General features: G+C 42.0%; 1 long non-coding RNA gene across 1 annotated transcript in view; it reads left to right on the forward strand.

Moving 5' to 3' along the window:
• The first annotated feature begins 9374 nt into the window (after positions 1-9374).
• Positions 9375-24157, forward strand: part of Gm36476 — an 82632-nt gene continuing 67849 nt past the window's right edge. The window contains exon 1 of the long non-coding RNA XR_874112.2: positions 9375-9452. This is a non-coding gene — a long non-coding RNA (predicted gene, 36476). The remainder of the gene's footprint in view (positions 9453-24157) is intronic.

Consider the following 24157-nt stretch of genomic DNA (forward strand, 5'->3'; position numbering starts at 1 on the left):
TCCTGCTGGTGAACCCAGAGCAAACAGAAGGGATGAAACACAGGCAGTTGCTGTCACCACAACACAGGTGACAACACAGAAGATTCTAGTTCTATCCTAGATACAAGAGATTCTCCAAGGAAGGCATTACTGATGATGTCACTAGCAACTGCCATGATCTACCTGCTAACTAGTTCTGCCCAGCTTGGTCCTTTTCTGGGGTGCCTCTCCTGGAACCTCTCATGGATCCGTGGGATCCCCTTTGGCAACCTCTCCTTCCAAAGCTGGAGAATTCTACTGCTTCATTAGATGTCATGTGCTTTTGAGGGGGAACGTTGGTTAGGACTCTGACATGCTTAAGAGATTTTGTTAGCACCCAAATCTCTAGGGACTGTGGATGTAGTAGATGTTTCACAAAAATAAATATGCCATCTGAGTCAATTCATGTGACATACACTCCAATTTCCCAGGGTTTTCCTGTCTCACAGAGGCAAATATCTTTTTTCTATATGTTTAATTGTATAAAACCTGGATAAAATTTTCTAACTGTGCATTCCTTTATAGTGTGCATTTTTCCATATATATATATATATATATATATATATATATATATATATATATATATATATATATATATTCATGGGTTTCACAAAATCTCTTATTTACAATCCTATCTTTTACAAGGAAAACTCCCTTTTCTTTGAAACATAGGGGATCAACTCCAGGGCAAATATAAATGGTAAACTTGCTGTCCCATCTTCAAAACATTATCTTGCACATGGTCCTGTTCTCAAATACAACCAGACAATTTAAGTGGGCATCAGAGAGCAAAGGTCATCCCTGACTTTACATTACTACATTGTAGCCTCATTGCAATAACTTCTCCAATATCTGTCTTCCGGAATTGAGAAGTTGAGCAATAAGGATGTTGCTGGTTGTACCATGATACTGTACTTACAGCAAAAATAAGACTCAGGAGGTAGGGCAGGGAGTGCAATGGCCTGAGTTGAGATGAAACCTCAATTTTAATGTGTCTATAAGTTCAGGATGTTGTCCCTTGGCATTATCATCTCTGGCTTCTGTGTTCTTATGCTGGGCCTGCTGAATCTGTGCTATAATGCCCGCTAACCTCACAGATAAAGAGTGAAAAATCATGTATGTCTTCTTTGGGAAACCATCTGAATTTCACTACCTTCTTGAGCCACACAATATCAATATGCAGAGCTAAAAAATCAAGGGGAGATAGGTGATAGATTCAAAGTTGAGGGCTTTTTCTTCCAATTAGGGCGCATATTTTTTTCAATGTCATTTTTCCTTTTCTCTTTCACTGAGGGTAGCTTGTGTGTTTGCTGGCCTAACAGGTCCTGGATCCAACAACAAGGGGCTCACTCTGTACAGGATCAATTTTACCAAGAATAGGATTGTTGCAGAATCATGCCATGGCACCAACAAGTCAACTACACTGTCTTAGGTCGAGCTGACCTGGTATAGGACAGAAGACCTGAGCTATCTGGGGAAAGGAAGCAGCATGCAGTGTCACACAGCTCTCTCTGATGCAGCTGCTAGAACTAGAATAGGGATGTTTGTTTGTTTGTTTGTTTGTTTGTTTATTATTAATTCATTAAAAATAGGGTAGAGTTGTTACATGGCTCTAATCCCAGCACTCAGAAGGTTTTTAAACAATTGTTTTTGTTAGTATTCATGTTGTTTCTATTGGTTTTGTTTTGAACTCTCCCAGCTATTTGCACTGGACCCAGAAAATTAAGTCCATTCTCTGTACAGTCCTATCACTCATTTTAATCAGCGATTTTACTCTTAGCAACCACTCCTCAGATGATCTAATTTCTCATTTTCAAATAAGTAAAACAGTCATAAAGACATTTGTTAACTTGTATGTTCTCATGTAACCAATTCATCATGACTGTAGTGTGGCATTCCAATCTTTGGAATACCCAAGCTTCTATTTTTGAAATGACAGGCCTCTGTGGAAGACTCCATTAACTGGCAGAGGGCCTGGAATGGCTGCTGCCTGAAGGCCAAGGCTGTCCCTCCAGTGTCTCTGGAACCTGAGGCAGAGCTCATCCAACAACACAGGAACACTTGGCCACAGCTGGTTCAGTACTGTATTTTGGATGGGACCTGAGACCTGGATGAACAGAGGTCTCTAGAGTCCTGGTGAAGGTGAGCACAAACACTTAGACTTGAGGAGAATAATGGATCTTTGGGATGCACGTCTTTCTTTTTTATTTATCTTTGCTATGTTCATAGTTTATGTCAATAAAAAAGGCATCCTACTTTACAACATCTAGTCTCTCTGTGTGTTAAAGTGATTCCATTGAATACACACTAGAATTACTAGAACAATACATTTTGTCCCATTTTGTTAAATAATTAATTATTTTTGTATTAATATATTTTTACTTATTCACTTTACACTCTGCTTTTTGCCCCCTGACACCCATATTCTTTCCCCAATATTGCTGGCCGCTTCTTTTCTGAAGGAATATGGAGCAGCTATCTCAGGTCATCCCTTCTCTTACCAAAGCTAAGTGACCCTGTCCTGGAGAAAGGTGCTGAGCGTGGTGGTAATGAATGACTTCTGCTTGGATTTCTTCTTGCTCCACTTGGCTGGCTTTGAGTAGTTCTTGCAGAACTGTCCTTGAACTTGGTACTTTGTCCTGATGGCCCATATGAAGCACTTGTTTTATTAATGTTCTTGAGAGTATTTTTCCATCAAACCTACTCCCACTAGTATACTAACAATGACAAAGAAAATGAGATATGAGACATCTATTCCAGGAGTTTCCAATTGTTCTCATGCCAGCAGTAGAGAAGCCCACAAAGCTGGCAAAGGTAAGTGAGGTCACACAGGTACCTTAGAGCATACTGCTGTTTTCCTGCTGCTTTCCGAAAGAATGTTCTAGAGGATTATCATATCTAGACTCCCATAGATTCGTGTGCACTGGACACCAAAGAGCTCAACATACTTTGCTTTTGTCACTCAGCTTCCTCAAGTATAAAAAGTCCCCCAATTTAGAGGGATTTGAAGGTATAAATAAGTCCCAGTGGCTAGAGGTTCCTCAAAAAATTTGTGAGAACAGAGAACTGCTTGAGAATCAGAGAGACCAAATGCTTACCAAGAGCAAAATCATAGCTCAATAAATAAGAAAATCTGAGTAATAAACCATCAAGTGAAAAAGGAAAGTTGCACGCCATTCACCAGTAAGGTTGGTACATGGCCTTCAGGTAGATCTATTTGGGAATATCTGAGGAACCTCCATATTGATTTCCATAGTTGTCATAGCAGTTTGCAGTCCTACCAGAAATGGAAGAATGTTCCTGTTTCTTTAAATTCTGACCATGTGTTTTCACAGAAGTTTTTGATCTTGGCATTCTTCACTAGAAAGTATACTGCTGGACACCAACCTCAGGGTCATTTTGGTTTTATTCCCTGAAGATTAAGGACGTTGCACACTTCTTCAGTGCTCTCAGCCATTCAAGATTCATTGTGAATTTTTTGTGTAGTTCTATACCCCATTTTTAGATGGTGTTCTTAGCTCTTATGGTGGCTAGCTACTTGAATTCTTTATATATTTTGTATATTAGCCGTGCATTGGATGGGGAGTTGGTAAACATTATTTCCGAATATGTAGCTTGCCAATTTGTCCTATTGGCTATGCCCTTTGTCTTACAGAAGCTTTTCAGTTTCTTGTGGTCCATTTATAAATTTTGATGTTAGAACCTGAGCTATTGGAGTTCGTTTATGATATTTATCTCCATTCCCATGAGTTTGAGGCTCTTTCCTGCTTTCTCTTCCATTAGATTCAGTGGGGATTTGGCTGCACTGATGAATCTGCCTTTAGTTTTAGCTTCAATAGCTGCTTGGCTGGACTTTTTGGTCCTGGAGTTCATAAGCCTTCTGCTTTGGTGTGGAAATTCTGGAGTTGCTTGAGACCATTCTGATCATCACCCCTAAAAGAGAGAGAAGCCTTGCATATTATCAGGTTTATTCTGGCCAAAATGCAGAAGAGTATATTTCTCTTGTCCTATTTTGAAAGGACAGCTGACTATCTCTCTGATGCTTATTTTCTGGATGGAAAGACTTCCTATGCAATAGGTCTGCAGTGTCAAAGACATATAGGTTAAAATACTCATAGATGTTTTTTGTTTCACCAGGCAACCAAGGCATACTATGCTTTCTCTTCTCTCTTCTGTCTTCTCTCTCCTCTCTTCTTTCTCCTCTCTCCTCCCTCCTCCCTTCTCCCTTCTTCCCTTCTCCCTTCCCTTATTCTCATTCTCTCTCTCTCTCTCTCTCTCTCTCTCTCTCTCTCTCTCTCTCTCTCTCTTTCTTTCTTCCTCTATCTCCCTCTCTCCCTCTCTCCTGATGGAGCCTAAACTTTGATGGCCTGATTTCTCCTATTCAGAGAGAAAAACAAAAGATTCCTTGGAGATTCATGTGGAGAAAAGGGATTTTCTGGGACTTCCTGCCATTCTCTCTGTGAGGGAGTGAAATTAAGTTAATCAGATACATTTGGATACATATTAGCTTTATTTAGCGTTATTCTGGCTAAGTCTTGAGCCTAAAGGAGATACTTGCTAGCAGAGTAAGTTTCTTGGTTTTCTTTCTTGCTAGCTTTGGAATATAGTCCAGTGTTAGTGAATATAGGCATAATTTAAATTTTAGCCCAAAAAGTATTTGGGGAATTGGGTGTGGTGCTGCACACCTGTATTCACAACAACTAGGTGAGGAAAGAGGGCCCAGATTGGGGAGCCAGCATAAGCTACATATTGAGACTCTGGATCCACAGACAGAAGAAAAAAATGGGGGCTGGGATGTAGATCTGGGACAGAGCATATGCCAGTGCAAGGCTTGCCCTAGCATCACTAAAGTAAATAAGTAAGTAGAATCAAAGTGTTTTGCTGTTGAGAATGAGTGATTGGAAGATATTTAGCAAAGCAGTCCTTAATCTTGGGTGGGAGTGGGTAGCAGATAGGTAGTTAGAATTCGAGCTCAGTTTAAAAATGTGGGAGTATTTACAAAATACCTTAAGTGGAGAGAGGCTTGACTATACGTCATTGCCTAAAATTGGTTTTTATTTTCAAATGGTTCTGTACCTGTTGGCATTAACTGATGGCAGTATACCAGTTAATAGTCCAGAATTAATGGACACTTAGAAAGAGAAGTGTTTCAAAGCAAAAAGGCCACAATACAAGCTAGAGGTTGTACAGTTCCACATTCTGCCTGGATGGTGAGTCTTTGCCCTGGTGGGCTAGGACCACAGAAGTTCCTGTAATCGACAGCACTGTTGCTCACGGAATGTTTTGTTATCGGCGTAACAACTAAGAAAATTGACCCAGGGCAAACGTTTTGAATGTTAAGTTCTGACTATGGAATACATAGTGATTGCTGAGTCAGTTCCATATTGCTGCCAGGGCAGCCTTCCAGTCTGTGCTGGTTCCATCTGTAGTCCTTTGTTTCTGGACTGATCAGGAACATGAGCCCTGCACCATGGCTTCTCAAGTACCCACTCATGGTTTTCAAGATATGACACATAACTCTTAAGTTCTATCACAATTGAAGGTAAAACCGTAGGACATGGGATTAGACACTTTAAGTGTAGGAAGCCGCCCTCACATTCGCTGTTGCAAGATGGCGCTGACATCCTGTGTTCTAAGTGGTAAAAAAATAATCTGCGCATGTGCCAAGGGTAGTTTTCCACTACATGTGCTCTGCCTTCCCCGTGACGACAACTCGGCCGATGGGCTGCAGCCAATCAGGGAGTAATACGTCCTAGGCGGAGAATAATTCTCCTAAAAGGGGACGGGGTTTCGCCATTCTCTCTCTTGCTCTCTTGCTCTGGCTCTTGCTTCTTGCTCCTGAAGATGTAAGCAATAAAGCTCTTGTGCTCTTGCGCTCTTGCTCTTGCACTCTTGCTCCTGAAGATGTAAGCAATAAAGTTTTGCCGCAGAAGATTCTGGTTTGCTGCGTCTTTCCTGGCCGGTCGCGAGAACGCGGGTAAGATTTAAGTGACTCATGATTCTGCTTGTGAGCAATTGATTAGTTCAAAATACCTGTAAGTAGTAATAGAGTGTTCATAAAGTTTTAATCATCTTTGGCTTATGTCTCTTGTACTTTGGGAGTGATGGTATGGCACCTTATTAAGAAGAAAACTGACTGGGGGTTCAGATTTACTCCTTTCTGTTTAACCCTGACGGTAGCATCTATACACTGTATGGCCAAGACTCTTTCTTGCTTTTGTTTGTTTGTTTGTTTGTTTGTTTGAAACAAGATCTTGCTGTGTAGCCCTTGCGGGCCTGTTACAATGTAGCCCAGACTGGCTTCCAGCTCTTGGGAGCACTCATACCTTAAACTCCAACATGCAAGCTTTCAACAAGATTAGTGATATGTTCTACATGGAAGTTTTATTGTATAGCCCAGGCTGGCTTCACATTTTAGAGGCTTGCTGGCATCTGCCTCTGGAATTCTGCAACCAAAGGTGTGCACTACAATGGCTCACCAATGAAGATCTCAAAGTAACAGTAATAAAAGGGAATTCGTGAGCAGCAGGGGAGAAATTATTTGAAAATCTAAAACACTAAAGAAAGTCAAGGAACTTTTTATAAACCAAATGAGACAATATGCCATGTATTTGAAATGGTAGTAGCCATTTCGAGAAATAGAGTTTGATGCTGGAGACCTGCCATAAATGCCAAGTCAGATTGGGCCTGAGGTGTGCTAGGGGACTCCCTCAAAACAAAGAAACAAACTGAACAAAGAAAACGCAAGTGCATGTCCCTTAGGTCAGAGAACCACTGTGAAAGCTTTTAACTAGGAGAAGCAGTTAGTAGGTCAGAAACTATTTTAAATTGGGGATTCCTTGAAAGTTTCTCAGAAGCAATGGGCTTCCACCAGGCTTTTCCCCTGAGCTGCCTTTAGTGGGAAATGAGGCAGCTTTCCTTTCTTTGCCTACACAGTATTTTCAGCCATCCTGGGTTTCCTCTACAGCTGCAGATGCTGTTGAGTTGCAGTCATTTACTTAGCAGGAACCAGCTTAGACTGGCTTTGCTTTTCAAAGTTACAGGCCTTAGGAGCTGGCTACTGAATTCTGTGTTGATCAGAGTGGGCTGCAAGGCTAGGTTTTTATAAGTAACAGATGCCTGCACTTTGAGGAATTAATTGCCTGGCTCCTGGATGTGAAGCTGTGCAATGTGTCTCTAAGCAATCATCATCCTTTCAAAGAGTAAGAAATGGAACCCGTCTTCTTTCCCAAATAGGCATGGACCTTAGACCACCTTTCACTTCAGTCACCCTTGACTGGATTCTGGGAAATGTTGCTATATAAAACCTGAAAGTTTAATGTGTAGGTTGAAATACAGGATAGCTGCCAAAGTGACCTTTCACTATATAGAGTGTGGGGAAGAGAACATTAGAATCATAATCACATTTTGGTCCCAGCTTGTGCCCTCTGTCTTCTTTACATTAAAAGGAAAAGTCTGAACTGTGTTAGGCCTTTTACTAGGGGTCTTTGTCTTGACTTGTCTGTGACCAAATAGTCAGACTAAGACAAAGGTCAATAAAAGGGCATTGTTTTGTTTTTGGCTGTGTATAGGCTTTCTGTACTCTAGGCACTGATCTGGATCTCCGACCAAGGCCATTTAATGCTATTGTTTCTTAGAAAGTTCTCGGCAGTGTGTACTTGTAGGTACAGAAGTTCATATTATAGGGCCAGAAGGACTTTTGAAGTCCATTTTACCCCATGTTTTCCCTCGCTAAAGGGAATAACTGAAGCACAAGAGAGGCTGTCTCTGTGTTTGAGAAACATGGCAGCACTCTCTTGCTGAATGACCTAAAGGGATTTCACGTTTTCAGTGTAGTTAAAATCTCTTAGAGCTGGCAGGGGATCATTGCTGGGCTTAAGGTTGCACCTGAAACCTGAAAGAATCAAAACCCCAAATCTTAGTTTCCAGGAATTTTCAAGGTCAAGGCTAAGTGACAAACTAAAGGAGGAACCTGAAGGGCTAAAAGAATTGATCTACTGAAGAGAGCACCCGCCCCCAAGTCAGTAGAGAATTCACCATTGGAAAATCACTAACAGCACTGTGAAGTTTTCTAAGGTGAACAGCAGGAAGCCTGTCCTTTTCCTACCCTCTCCCTCAGCCCCTCTTCCCCCACCTGTGTAGGATTTTGAGGTCGAATGTGCATTGTGCACTGCTGCTGCAAGGTAGCTCTTCCCTGTGGCTGTGCTGAAGCAGCTGGCCAGGGAAGCCTGGGAGCTGAGGCTCCAGCCTGTGGATTCTCTTTCCTCAGACTTTAGTCTGGAACAGGGAGAGGTGTTCTCTCCTGTGGATGTGTGTATATATATTCTTTGCTTTGTACTTTGTTCACGTAGTTCAATGCATTCTTCCAGGCATTCTGGATGGGCGCTTTAGCCTAGACATTTATTTCGGCATGTTGTCATCTTGGGCTGCATGCATGTCCTCTCTTGTTTCTGAGTCCTCACCATGCCCTTCCCAGCTTCCTGTTAGCCAAAGGGAATCACTCTTTCTGAACCAAAAGCTCTCAGAGCAGAGCTGAACCTCCCAGAAAATGCTCTTCTCTACCTAATGCGCCAGATGGGGGTGGGCCCAAAGCTAAACAGCACTGTAGAGGTGGCCTAAAGGCCCCGAACCCCCAGGCAGAGGTGCGGAGGTAAGGTCCTAGCAATGGTGCTGAGTGAGGGTCCATGAGACCGAGTTCTTCTCCCGGGCAGAGGGAACTTTTACTTAGCTGGAGTTGTACTTTGTGGTCCGAGTATGTGGAGGGATTCGGGGTCCAGAGTGCACCCCAGAACATAGGAGATAGCTCCATGTCCCCCTTTCCCTCAGGAGCCTTCTCCTCACTCCTGCTGCCTAGAACAAGGGGAGGAGGATCTCCTCTGCCTGGCCTGCTGCATCATGCCCCTTCCTATCTCTACTCTATTTCCTCTGAGCCCTCCAGACCCTAGGAGGAGTGAGAGGGAGGTCCTTCGAGGTATATCTCGACATCTGTCATCTCATTCTGGTGCTGGTCATATCCTGGGTCAGCAACACCAGAACATCCCAAGGCTGGGTACCCAGGCGTGAAGTGCACAGAGGACCCAAGAGGTCTAGGCAGGGGAGGCTTGTGATCCAGGGTCCCGGGTCCAGGGTGCTGCGCGGAGGGGATCGCAGAAGATGGTGCTAGCTAGGGGCAGGGCTCAGACTTTCGGGCAGAGCCCAGCAGCTGACCACAGCCCCTGGGGCACTGCTGTGTCCCTGCAGGAATCAGAGAGGATGCCTGGGCCTGCAGCCAGCACCACCCTCAGGGCTTCACAGGAGGAGCTGTCCCTGAGGCCAGTGTGGTTTGCCCCACTGCTGCAGGACCTGGAGAAGATTCATCCTACAGTGAATTGGAACAGGAGGGGCCCCAGAAGCTGATCCATAAAGTGTCCACCTCTGAACAGATGGGGACCAAGGTAAGGCTTGGCCGTGGACCTGTGAGAGGGCTGTGGGCAGAGGGAATGCTCTGGGAGATCCCTGGAAGTGGTATCCAGAAGAGTGGTGCAGGGGGGCGGGGGGCGGCCTGGATGGGGCGTGGCCTGGCGCAGAGGACTGGAAGGTGCTCTAGGGATTCAAGAGGTGTGTTGAAGAGATATCTACGGTGTGTTCTGGAACACTTGTCTAGCCATCATAGCAAGCATCTTGAAGCATGGTTAGAGCCGGGTGGCGAGATCCCACCTAGGAAACTTAAAGGGAGTTTGGTTGTTCACCCATGAGCTGCATGCTATGGAAGCCCTGCTGGAAGCTGTATTCTGCCAGCCACTGTGCTTTCCCACCCACAGCAAGCTGAGCAGCTTGAGTCTCTCAGTCAGTTTCCCTGGTGTGCTGTGCCCACAGGCTGCCCAGGCTTCTGTGTTGCAGGTTCCCTCAAAGTGTAGGGCTCAGACATCCATGGTGGTTCATCACAAATTAATTTCTTTAGGGTATTTCAGGGTGTGGTAGTGCTTTTGTGGCATTTTTGTGCTGATTAGTCTCAAAGTTGAGCTTTCCTTTAATAATGAAGGCAGAGGCTACTGGATGTTAAGGGACTTAGATATTTTAACATTCTTCTTAGTTTAGAAGTCTTCAACACCTAGACTGTCGTTGGTGGAGGAGTTAAAGCAAGATTTTGAGGAGGGAAATGATTAAATTAGTGGATGCTCCCTCTAGTAACAGATTTGCAAAAGCAATTCATCCACACTCATTTCATGACAATTAACTGCCTAAGGCTTATGGGAGTCTTACATGGAAACAATTTTGATTAGTGTTTGTTTGAGCATGTGCTGGCATGTAAAATTCAGTAGATGTATACATGACAATGACTTCAGTTACCAGAGTCAAAGGTTGCTTCAGCCATGTTTACTCAGACATCTTGGAACTACTGTTTAATGGAGACGGATTTGAAGTTCATAGCATTTGTAATTTTTCTGAATTTCGATTTTTTGAAAACTAAAGCTAACCATACATTTAACTTGTGAAAAATTATTCAAAACAAAATAAAACAAAAACAAAAATAAACAAACCAAAAGACCCAAAACCCTGGCCGGACAGTGGTGGCACAAGCCTTTAATTCCAGCACTCCTGAGGCAGAGGCAGGCAGATTTCTGAGTTCAAGACTGGTCTACAAAGGTTGTTCCAAGACAGCCAGGACTATGCAGAGAAACCCTGTGTCATAAAAAACAAAACAAAACAAAACGAACAAACAAACCTGAAAAAGTGAGTTAAAGAGAAAAATGGCAGGTTTCAAATTTGGCACATCATATACTTATATGCAATGGTCAAAATTCCATGCCTATTAATATCAATATCGGCAAGTAAGATTCATGCCATTTGAAAAAAAATTAGGGATGGCATAAATTGAACTGAGGAAGTAAGATTGAACAAAAAATTTGATAGAGGGAACTATTAAGTTGTTGGCTTAATGAACATGAAAGATTGTAATGTTTAATTTTTGGATAAAGCATGTTTATGACGGCTACAATAAATCTAAGAAAATGTTTTTGTTTCTTTGTTTTTGTTTTGTTGTTGTTGTGGTTTTTCGAGACAGCATTTCTCTGTATAGCCCTGGCTGTCCAGGAACTCACTTTGTAGACCAGGCTTTCCTCAAAGTCAGAAATCTGTCTGCCTCTGACACCTGAGTGCTGGGATTAAAGGTGTTTGGGTTTGTTGTTGTTGTTGTTGTTTTTTTTTTTTTTTTGGACTTTCTGACAAACATTTGCCACGATTATGGCTAATTATCAAGTTTTGGAATACTGCTTCTGATATTCATATCAGAATATCAGGAAATCTGCATTTTATACTGGCTCATATGTCAGTATTTATAAAAAATGGTTTTGTGTTCAAACATCTGAAGTCACAGTAATAAGTTGCTAAGACTAATGGGCCTCTGCCTCATGGCCCACCTCCTGCAGTCCAGGCTGTAACTTGTGCTGTGGTGCCCATCACTGTGGCACTCCAGGCTGTAACTTGTGCTGTTGTGCCCATCATGGTGGCTCTTAGCTCACATACTGCTCCTGAGAGGAGAAAGTGAGGTCTCCACGAATCCAGCCCTTCAAAGGATAATAACAGAAAAAAAAAAAAACAATACAAGAACGGAAACAACGCCCTAGAAAAAACAGGAAGGTAATCCCTCAACAAACCTAAAAGAAGACAGCCACAAGAACAGAATGCCAACTTTAACAACAAAAATAACAGGAAGCAACAATTACTTTTCCTTAATATCTCTTAACATCAATGGTCTCAACTCCCCAATAAAAAGACATAGACTAACAAACTGGCTACACAAACAAGACCCAACATTTTGCTGCTTACAGGAAACACATCTCTTCTCAATGATACCTTGGTCAAGGAAGGAATAAAGAAAGAAATTAAAGACTTTTTAGAGTTTAATGAAAATGAAGCCACAACGTACCCAAACCTTTGGGACACAATGAAAGCATTTCTAAGAGGGAAACTCATAGCTCTGAGTGCCTCCAAGAAGAAACGGGAGAGAGCACATACTAGCAGCTTGACAACAAATCTAAAAGCTCTAGAAAAAAAGGAAGCAAATTCACCCAAGAGGAGTAGACGGCAGGAAATAATCAAACTCAGGGGTGAAATCAACCAAGTGGAAACAAGAAGAACTATTCAAAGAATTAACCAAACGAGGAGTTGGTTCTTTGAGAAAATCAACAAGATAGATAAACCATTAGCTAGACTCACTAGAGGGCACAGGGACAAAATCCTAATTAACAAAATCAGAACTGAAAAGGGAGACATAACAACAGATCCTGAAGAAATCCAAAACACCATCAGATCCTTCTACAAAAGGCTATACTCAACAAAACTGGAAAACCTGGACGAAATGGACAAATTTCTGGACAGGTACCAGGTACCAAAGTTGAATCAGGATCAAGTTGACCTTCTAAACAGTCCCATATCCCCTAAAGAAATAGAAGCAGTTATAAATAGTCTCCCAGCTAAAAAAAGCCCAGGACCAGACGGGTTTAGTGCAGAGTTCTATCAGACCATCAAAGAAGATCTAATTCCAGTTCTGCACAAACTTTTTCACAAGATAGAAGTAGAAGGTACTCTACCCAACTCATTTTATGAAGCCACTATTACTCTGATACCTAAACCACAGAAAGATCCAACAAAGATAGAGAACTTCAGGCCAATTTCTCTTATGAATATCGATGCAAAAATCCTCAATAAAATTCTCGCTAACTGAATCCAAGAACACATTAAAGCAATCATCCATCCTGACCAAGTAGGTTTTATTCCAGGGATGCAGCGATGGTTTAATATATGAAAATCCATCAATGTAATCCATTATATAAGCAAACTCAAAGAAAAAAACCACATGATCATCTCGTTAGATGCAGAAAAAGCATTTGACAAGATCCAACACCCATTCATGATAAAAGTTCTGGAAAGATCGGGAATTCAAGGCCCATACCTAAACATGATAAAACCAATCTACAGCAAACCAGTAGCCAACATCAAAGTAAATGGAGAGAAGCTGGAAGCAATCCCACTAAAATCAGGGACTAGACAAGGCTGCCCACTTTCTCCCTACCTTTTCAACATAGTACTTGAAGTATTAGCCGGAGCAATCTGACAACAAAAGGAGATCAAGGGGATACAAATTGGAAAAGAGGAAGTCAAAATATCACTTTTTGCAGATGATATGATAGTATATATAAGTGACCCCAAAAATTCCACCAGAGAACTCCTAAACCTGATAAACAGCTTTGGTGAAGTAGCTGGATATAAAATAAACTCAAACAAGTCAATGGCCTTTCTTTATACAAAGAATAAACAGACTGAGAAAGAAATTAGGGAAACAACACCCTTCTCAATAGTCACAAATAATATAAAATATCTCGGTGTGACTCTAACTAAGGAAGTGAAAGATCTGTATGATAAAAACTTCAAGTCTCTGAAGAAAGAAATTAAAGAAGATCTCAGAAGATGGAAGGATCTCCCATGCTCATGGATTGGCAGGATCAACATTGTAAAAATGGCTATCTTGCCAAAAGCAATCTACAGATTCAATGCAATCCCCATCAAAATTCCAACTCAATTCTTCAATGAATTAGAAGGAGCAATTTGCAAATTCATCTGGAATAACAAAAAACCTAGGATAGCAAAAACTCTTCTCAAGGATAAAAGAACCTCTGGTGGAATCACCATACCTGACCTAAAGCTTTACTACAGAGCAATTGTGATAAAAACTGCATGGTACTGGTATAGAGACAGACAAGTAGACCAATGGAATAGAATTGAAGACCCAGAAATGAACCCACACACCTATGGTCACTTGATCTTCGACAAGGGAGCTAAAACCATCCAGTGGAAGAAAGACAGCATTTTCAACAATTGGTGCTGGCACAACTGGTTGTTATCATATAGAAGAATGCAAATCGATCCATACGTATCTCCTTGTACTAAGGTCAAATCTAAGTGGATCAAGGAACTTCACATAAAACCAGAGACACTGAAACTTATAGAGGACAAAGTGGGGAAAAGCCTTGAAGATATGGGCAAAGGGGAAAAATTCCTCAACAGAACAGCAATGGCTTGTGCTGTAAGATGGAGAATTGACAAATGGGACCTAATGAAACTCCAAAGTTTCTGCAAGGCAAAAGACACCGTCAATAAGACAAAAAGACCACCAACAGATTGGGAAAGGATCTTTACCTATCCTAAATCAGATAGGGGACTAATATCCAACATATATAAAGAACTCAAGAAGGTGGACTTCAGAAAATCAAATAACCCCATTAAAAAATGGGGCTCAGAACTGAACAAAGAATTCTCACCTGAGGAATACCGAATGGCAGAGAAGCACCTGAAAAAATGCTCAACATCCTTAATCATCAGGGAAATGCAAATCAAAACAACCCTGAGATTCCACCTCACACTAGTCAGAATGGCTAAGATCAAAAATTCAGGTGACAGCAGATGCTGGTGTGGATGTGGAGAAAGAGGAACACTACTCCATTGTTGGTGGGATTGCAGGCTTGTACAACCACTCTGGAAATCAGTCTGGCAGTTCCTCAGAAAATTGGACATAGTACTACCGGAGGATCCAGCAATACCTCTCCTGGGCATATATCCAGAATATGCCCCAACTGGTAAGAAGGACACATGCTCCACTATGTTCATAGCAATAGCCAGAAGCTGGAAAGAACCAAGATGCCCCTCAACAGAGGAATGGATACAGAATATGTGGTACATCTACACAATGGAGTACTACTCAGCTATTAAAAAGAATGAATTTATGAAATTCCTAGCCAAATGGATGGACCTGGAGGGCATCATCCTGAGTGAGGTAACACATTCACAAAGGAACTCACACAATATGTACTCACTGATAAGTGGATATTAGCCCAAAACCTAGGATACCCAAGATATAAGATACAATTTCCTAAACACATGAAACTCAAGATAAATGAAGACTGAAGTGTGGACACTATGCCCCTCCTTAGAAGTGGGAACAAAACACCCTTGGAAGGAGTTACAGAGACAAAGTTTGGAGCTGAGATGAAAGAATGGACCATGTAGAGACTGCCATATCCAGGGATCCACCCCATAATCAGCATCCAAACGCTGACACCATTGCATACACTAGCAAGATTTTATCGAAAGGACCCAGATGTAGCTGTCTCTTGTGAGACTATGCCGGGGCCTAGCAAACCCAGAAGTAGATCCTCACAGTCAGCTAATGGATGAATCACAGGGCTCCCAATGGAGTAGCTAGAGAAAGTACCCAAGGAGCTAAAGGGATCTGCAACCCTATAGGTGGAACAACATTATGAACTAACCAGTACCCCGGAGCTCTTGACTCTAGAAGCATATGTATCAAAACATGGCCTAGTCGGCCATCACTGGAAAGAGAGGCCCATTGGACTTGCAAACTTTATATGCCCCAGTACAGGGGAACGCCAGGGCCAAAAAGGGGGAGTGGGTGGGTAGGGGAGTGTGGGTGGGTGGGTATGGGGGACTTTTGGTATAGCATTGGAAATGTAAATGAGCTAAATACCTAATAAAAAATTAAAAAAAAAAGAAGTGTGCTGGCACTGCCCCAGCTCAGGGCTAAGACTGTGCTTTGAAGGGCATGTAGTTTGACAGTGATCTCCTGTATATTAGTGCCCTCCTCACCTCCATCTTTTTTGATGTCTTTGGTCCATTTTGTTCATCTTCCTATTGACTAGGTACATTTTTTTCCTCTTTACTCATTCTCTGTTTTTCACTTGTATCTTTCCTCCTGTCAGCTGAGTAGGACTTCAGGTAGTTACATTTACGTTGCTATGTGATAAGCAAGATGATTTTGTGTCCAACTTAATTTCCCAAAGGCAAAAAAAATCTGCAGGCTTGAAAGAGATGTTGGCTTGAAAAAGGCAACTGGGAGCAGTAAGGTTTCCATTCTTGGTTTTCCTCTTTACCCTTCTGTATGTTCCCTGTGAGGTGGAATCCCCTTTAGACTCAGTGCTGTAGGTATTTCATATGCATTTCGTAGATATCAATGGTCTGAAAGGACATTGCTATAAACTCTGAATGTGAATAAGTCTGTTTGCGCCTTTTGTTGGCCTGTGAGTACAGTAATCTTTCATTATGCCTCAATGGCTGGAGATTGTTGCTCTACTTTCAGGCATAGTTAATGGTTGGTCATACGGTGGTACACTCGGATGAGAACTGTCTCCATGACTTTCAGCCATTGAATTATCTCAGCCTGCCTGGCAGTGGTGATGCATGCCTTTAATCCCAGCACTTGAGAGGCAGAGGCAGGCAGATTTCTGACATTGAGGCCAGCCTGGTCTACAGAGTGAGCTCCAGGACAGCCAGGGCTACATAGAGAATCCCTGTCTCAGAAAAAAAAAACCAAAATACCAAAAAAAAAAAACACCCAAACAAACAAACAAAAAGAAAAAACAAACAAACAAAACCCCCCAAAACAACAATAAAACAATTATCTCAGCCAAGGTCAGAAAACTTTGTGTGTCAAAAATGTCTCCTGAGTAAGATATGGATTTCTTATTTTGTTTGACATTCATGTATATTCATTGTTAATTCTGAATGGCTTTAAATTGTTCTCTAAATTTGGCAAAAGTGTGCTAAACACAGAACACAGTCAGCTGATGAGTACCTTGCTTTTAATTAATCATGAAAGTAGCTTTAGAGTGAGGCAATTTTGACTTCTGTTTTTCTTTCCTTTATGAGATATAGTTTAGGCAATTAAAAGATTATTATCTGATATGCTTGAGTACGACTTTAATCCCACCACTTGGGAGGCAGAGGCAGGTGGATCTTTCTGAGGTTGTAGCCATCCTGCTTTATGTTGTAAGTTCCCCGGACATCCAGGGTTACACTGACAGACCTTGTCTCAAAAAACAGAACAAAATAAAAAACCCACCACCCCCAAAACTAATAAACGGACAAACAAACAAAGCAACATTCTACCACCGTGGATTATTATTAATTTTTTAATCATGATTTATCCAGGGAGGAGACAATAGGGCATTTGGTCACTGACTTTCAAATTGTAAATCATTTTGTCTTGGGAGGTCATGGGAGTTTCTCCCTAGTGTTTTAAACAGAAACAATAAACTACAAGGTATCATTAAGAATCTCCAGCCTCTGTTTTGTGTGGAAATATTGGGATCTAGGTCCAAATAAGATGAGAAGGGAAAAGTAAGACCAAAGGTTTCCAGACAAGTTGGAGGCCAAGAGGAACATCTGCAATCATCTGGGGCAGAACTCTGCCTACTTTCCTAAAGATCAAGTTCCAAAGAATACTACCTTTGGGGCTATTAGGATTCCCTCAGAATGGCTCATCTCTGAGAATGATGGTCCAGGGAAAAAGGTAGAAGAGGGATGGAGTGATGTTTGTCAGAGGGTTCAAAATTTCTGTCAGACTGATTAAGTAAGGTCTGGAGTATAGAAAAAGTTGATTTTGACATAAACTATGTACAAAGCAAAGATAAAAAAAAAAAGAAAGACTTGGATCCCAAAGGTCCATCATTCTCCTCGAGTCTAAGTGTTTGTGCTCACCTTTACCAGAACTCTGGAGACCTGTGTTCATCCAGGTCTCAGGGCTCATCCAAAACACAGACCTGAACCAGCTGTGGCCAAGTGTTCCTGTGTTGTTGGCTGAACTCTGCCTCAACTTCAGAGACACTGGAGGGGCAGCCTTGGCCTTCAATTGCCAGACATTCCAGGTCCTCTGCCAGCTAATGGAGTCTTCCACAGAGGCCTGTCATCTCAAAAATAGAAGCTTGGGTATTCCAAAGATTGGGATGCCACTCTATAATCATGATGAGTTGGTTACGTGAGACCATACAAGTTAACTAATGTTTGTATGACTGTTTTCCTTATTTGAAAGTGAGTAATGAGATCATCTGAGGAGTGATTGCTAAGAATAAAATCACTGATTAACATGAATGATAGGTCTGTACAGAGCATGGGCTTAATTTTCTGGGTCCAGTGCAAATAGCTGGGAGAGTTCAAAACAAATCCAATACAATCAACAGGAATACTAACAACAACAATTTTTTTAAAACCTGAGTGCTGGAATCACAGGCATGTACCAACTCTGGCTAACTTTTGTATGCTTTTATAATAAACAAACAAACAAACAAACAAACATCCCTATTCCAGTTCTAGCAGTTGCCTCAGAGAGAGCTGTGTGACACTGCATGCTGCTTCCTTTCCCCAGATAGCTCAGGAGATCTTTTCCATCTTCTATGATCTTCTGCAATTTCTTTCTTCAGAGACTTGAAGTTCTCCTTTTTTCCTTTTTTTTATTTGTGATTTTCTTCATTTACATTTCCAATGCTATCCCAAAAGTCCCCCATATCCTCCCCCTACCACTCCCCTATTCACCCACTCCCACTTTTTGGCCCTGGTGTTCCCCTGTACTGAGGCATATAAAGTTTGCAAGAACAAGGGTCCTCGTCTTCCACTGATGGCCAACTAGGCCATCTTCAGATACATACTCAGACTGAGACACGAGCTCCGGCGGAGGCGGGGGGGATTGGGGGGGATGGTACTGGTTAGTTCATATTTTGTTCCACCTATAGGGTTGCAGATCCCTTTAGCTCCTTGGGTACTTTCTCTAGCTCCTCCATTGGCGGCCATGTGATCCATCCAATAGCTGACTGTGAGCATCCACTTCTATGGCAGTTTCTAGATGATACATCCTTTCTTCTCAACTCCAAATTTTGTCTCTGTAACTCTTTCCTGGGTGTTTTGTTCCCAATTATAAGAAGGGGCAAAGTGTCCACACTTCGGTCTTAGTTCTTCTTGAGTTTCTTGTGTTTTGCAAATTGTGTCTCATATCTTGGGTATTCTAAGTTTCTGGGATAATATCCACTTACCAGTGAGTACATATCATGTGAATTCTTTTGTGATTGGGTTACCTCACTCAGGATGATGCCCTCCAGGTCCATCCATTTGGCTAGGAATTTCATAAATTCATTCTTTTTAATAGCTGAGTAGTACTCCATTGTGTAAATGTACCACATTTTCTGTATCCATTCCTCTGTTGAGGGGCATCTGGGTTATTTCCAGCTTCTGGCTATAATAAATAAGGCTGCTATGAACATAGTGGAGCATGTGTCCTTCTTACCAGTTGGAACATCTTCTGGATATATGCCCAGGAGTGGTATTCTGGGATCCTCCAGTAGTCCTATGTCCAATTTTCTGAGGAACTGCCAGACTGATTTCCAGAGTGGTTGTACAAGCTTGCAATCCCACCAACAACGGAGAAATGTTCCTTTTTCTCCACATCCTTGCCAGCATCTGCTGTCACCAGAATTTTTGATCTTAGCCATTCTGACTGGTGTGAAGTAGAATCTCAGGGTTGTTTTGATTTGCATTTCCCTGATGATTAAGAATGCTGAACATTTTTCAAGTGCTTCTCTGCCATTTGGTATTCCTCAGGTGACAATTCTTTGTTTAGCTCTGAGCCCCACTTTTTAATGGTGTTATTGGATTTTCTGAAGTCCACCTTCTTGTGTTCTTTATACATATTGGTTATTAGTCCCCTATCCGATTTGGGATCGGTAAAGATCCTTTCCAAACCTATTGGTGGCCTTTTTGTCTTATTGACGGTGTCTTTTGCTTTACAGAAGCTTTGCAGTTTCATGAGGTACCATTTGTCCATTCTCAATCTTACAGCACAAGCCATTCCTGTTCTATTCAGGAACTTTCCCCCTGTGCCCATATCTTCTATGCTTTTCCCCACTTTCTCCTCTATAAGTTTCATGGTCTCTGGTTTTATGTGGAATTCCTTGATCCACTTAGATTTGACCTTAGTACAAGGAGATAGGAATGGATCAATTCCCATTCTTCTACATGTTAACCGCCAGTAGTGCCAGCACCATGGTTGATTTGCACTTCCTTGGTGCACTTCCTTGGTGCTTAGGGATAACAAACCCTTATCATAGAAATTAACATTTAGAGTCCTACTTGCTATCATGTGCCACCATACATCCTAATAGATTTATTAGTTGGTATGTTAAATGACTTTTTTTTAATTGGAATTTCTTTCTTAGAGCTGCTATTGTGGCAATATCATAACCAAAGTAACTTGGGAAGGAAAGTTTATTTGACTTATACTTCCACAATACAGCTCATCATGGAAGGAATCTGGACAGGAACTCAAACAGTATAGAAATCTGGAGACAGGAGCTGATGCAGAGGCCACTGAGAAATGCTGCTTACTGGCTTGCTCCTTATGGCTTGCTCAACCTAATTTCTTATAGAACCTAGGACCACCAGGCAAGTGACGGCCCCACCCACAATGGGCTGGGCCCACATCCATCAATCTAATTAAGAAAATGTCCTATAGGTGTACCAACAGCATGATTTTGTGTTGGAATTTTCTCCATTGAGGTTCCCTCCTCTCAGATAACTTCAGCTGGTGCCAAGTTGACATTAAGTTAGCCAGCAGAGAATTGTTATGGCCAAAAGTTCCTTTTCCAATGAAAGCAGTGATTCAGTGAGCTCATGTCCCTGGAGTTCCCTGACATCAGCAAGTTGCCATCATCAGAACCCCCTTAGCAAATGCTCTCAACAGAACATTCTTTGAATCAGTGGCCAAAGTGGTGTTCCCCTAACAGCCAGAAGACCAGGACCACCAATCTGATCTGCTTGTAGAAGTCACTCTCTAACTCACTTGCAAACATCTGCAGCTTCATAGCAATCCATGCAGCAACCTTTCCTTTGAAACCTTAAAAACCACTACAAGAACAAACCTGAGAGCTGAGATTGACCTGAATTAATCTTGTGGTGAAAAAATAAACAGAGAGTAGTACTTCCTCCATCTCTGGTCCATGAAGAGATCAGCAAGCCGCTTTAAAAGTGAACATACAATGCAAAATCAAACCTCAGGAAAGAAATCAGTTGAAACAATTTGTCCTTAGTCAGGAACTCTTTCTTGAAAGACTGGAGGACTTTTCCGGATGTCGGCTGGTCCATTTCTCCAGCTGTGAATATGTGATATTTATTGGCAGTAGATGATAGATGAGAGGCTTCATTCAATGTTTCAAAAGATTTTAAATCTCACAGATGAGAACATAGGCAAACCCAAGGATGAAGTGATATATCTTTTAAATTGATTCTTACAACTACTGCATCATAATGTCACTCTGTTGGGTTGGTTATTTATCTTGGTGCATTGGTTGTAGCTGTGTATCGTGCCGTGGTATCTTTTTCAAATATAAAAGATGAAAAACTTCTTCATTACAATCTACAGCTACAAAAACCTCCAGCAAAGTGGCTGGAGGCTCAGTGGTGGAACATTTGCCTGCCGAACATGTCCAAGGCCCCAGACTCTAGCATCAGCAACACAAACAACATCAATAACAACAATCCAACAACAAATGAACCATACAAACTACACACTGTTGGGCTGTAGAGGGAGAGAGTAAACTTAAATAATTTACTGTCACAGAAACGGTAGTTAAGCACCTCAGGTAACTATCACTGTCGTTAGATCCAAAGCACACAAAGATAATAATCAAAATATGGTTCTGAATACAATTTAATGTTTGTTATAATATTAACCGACAAGTAATACACAAATTTGGTAGATACCAGGGAACTTAATACATGTTCATCTCTTTCCTTCTCTCTACCAAAAGAATTATGAAAGAGAGAAAGAGAGAGAGAGAGAGAGAGAGAGAGAGAGAGAGAGAGAAAGAGAGAGAGAGAGAGAGAGAGAGAAAAGACATCAGCTTTTTTCCCCTGAGTTCTTCTGGGTCAGGCCAACTTGAAACTCACTGTATGCTGAGGATGAATTTCTGCTTCCCACATGTCTACCTGTAGAGTTCTGAGATTACAGACACGAGTCACCATACCTACACAGTGCTAGGAATTTAAACAAGGGCTTTGTATATACTAGCTAGGTAAACACTCCACCAACGTTGCTACATCCCAACCTGTAAAATGCCACATTTTACAGAAAAGAAAAGAAACGAAAAGGAAAGGAAAGGAAAGGAAAGGAAAGGAAAGGAAAGGAAAGGAAAGGAAAGGAAAGGAAAGGAAAGAGAAAAGGAAAGAAAAAAGAAAAGGCAGGTACATTTCTAGATAGTAGGCAACAACTTTATTACTAACCTGAGATAAGAGTTGGTATCTGGTTTTATTACCACAATTGTTGCTCCGCAAGGAGAGAAAAATAATTAGGGCTTAAAATAATATGAAAAGTGAAGCCAGCTGACAATCGTATGGAGAAGGAAGCATCTGGTTTGGACTCAGGAAAAAGCCCACTCAGATAGAGCCCCCCTTCTCCCCGCACGCCATGGGTCACCTTGGGTGAAGGAGACTGGGTTGGCTGGAGGAAGAAAAGGCCCAGGAGCTGTCTTCCTGCAGACTTCCAAGAGAACAGAAAGAAATGCCTGGATTCCAGTCAGCTTTGCTGAGTTCTTGGAGAGGACCTTCATGCCTACAAAGGAAAAGGTGAAACCTGAAGATACAGCTCCAAGTGACAAGGCTTGCTCTGAGGCTATGATAGCTGATGAAGAATTATGTTCCTCTTAAAGGCAATAAGAAAGGACCTGAAGAAAAATGAAGACTTAGGTACTCACAAAAGACTACCGCTTGCTTTCTTCCTGCTTCATTCTTAATATTGTCCAAAGATCAAGAGTGAATCACCGGGCTTGTCCACTGGGAATGTAGCAAGGAAATTGGGTGAGATGTGGTCTGAGCAGACAGCCCAAGATAGACCACCATGTGAAGAGAAGGCAGCTGAACTAAAGGAAGAATGAGATACAGGATATTGCATGCCTTGAGAGGGCAGAGGTGATGCAAGATAGAAGGGCCCTAGTGGGCCAGGAGGCTCAAGGAAGAATGAAAAGATGAAGAAGGGGAGGAAGAGGAGAAGGAGAGGAGAAGATGGAGGAGGAAGAGGAAAAGGAGGATGTAGAAGAAGAAGGAGGAGGAGGATGCTAAAGAGAGGGGAGGAGGAAGAGGAGGAGCAGGAGGAAGAGGAGAAAATGAGGCAGAGGAAAACCAAATGGTTAGTCTGCGATTCCCATGGAACTTGTGGAGGCCCAGTTACTTATTTCATTACAAATGTGAACCTTAAGTACGGCTTAACACTGGCTTCTGTATAAATATCATGCAGTTTTTTGTTTTGTACAGGATCCCTACCTACTTCAAGGCTCAGGAAACAGTATTGAAGAAGCTATGGAAAGAGTGAGTGTAAAAACCTGATGAATGGTGAGGAATACTGTGAGAGGCTGGCCTCTGAACACACCATGGCTGTTACACACACACATTCACAGCAGCTGTGTTTACCCATGCAAGCCCTTCACAAGATCCAGAGAGTTAAACTTTCCATTGTGGAGGGGGAGGGATTCTCAAAACCCCAACCCCATCCCTTGCTGAGTTGCTAATGTCAACTGATAAAAGCTAAAGGACAGAGAGCCACTTTTCTTTGAGAAAGGTGGCCATTGGCAGGTTTCCCACGCCCCTTTGTATGCCCAGCAGGCATGCACGAATACAGGCAGCACCAGTTGGACTTAGTGGGTGATTTTATTAAACAACATGAAGTTGGGAGGGATACAGGAGACTTGTTGAGGGAAGGGTGTTGATCAAAGCGTATGGAAGACAGGCTAGGGGCAGGAGGTGATGGTGGTAAGGCTAGAGGGAGTAACCAAGGAATGACTACAACTAAGATACATTGTATACACGTATGAATGGATTTTATTGAATGTTATCAGGATGTAGCTCAGTAGTGGGTGCTTGCAGTGCTAACTTAATATTCACAAGGTCCTGAGTTCAATCCCTAGTACTGTGGTAGAGAAAGAAGTTTTCAATACAGTCTGTAGCTCCCCCTCCCCCCAGGGTTTGTTTATGTGTTCATTTGTTTGTTTGAAGCAGTTTCTCTGTCATCAAGCTAGGCTTACACTCACACATATCCCCCTGCTCCTGCCTCCTTGGTGATGCAGTAATGGTTACTCCACCACCATCTGCAAGCTGGAGGTTTTTTGGAGGCTACTATATACTTAGATTTTTAAAGTTTTGATGTTGATTGTTCATAAATACTTAGTAGTTTCTTTAATGACTTGGATGTGATAACATGGCCAACTTCATAGGCATTCATACTACTAGTATCTCCTTTATAAGGATGTTTGTAATAAAATTGTGAACATTA

This window comes from Mus musculus, chromosome 14 (assembly GCF_000001635.26).
Source record: "Mus musculus strain C57BL/6J chromosome 14, GRCm38.p6 C57BL/6J".
NCBI lineage: Eukaryota > Metazoa > Chordata > Mammalia > Rodentia > Muridae > Mus > Mus musculus.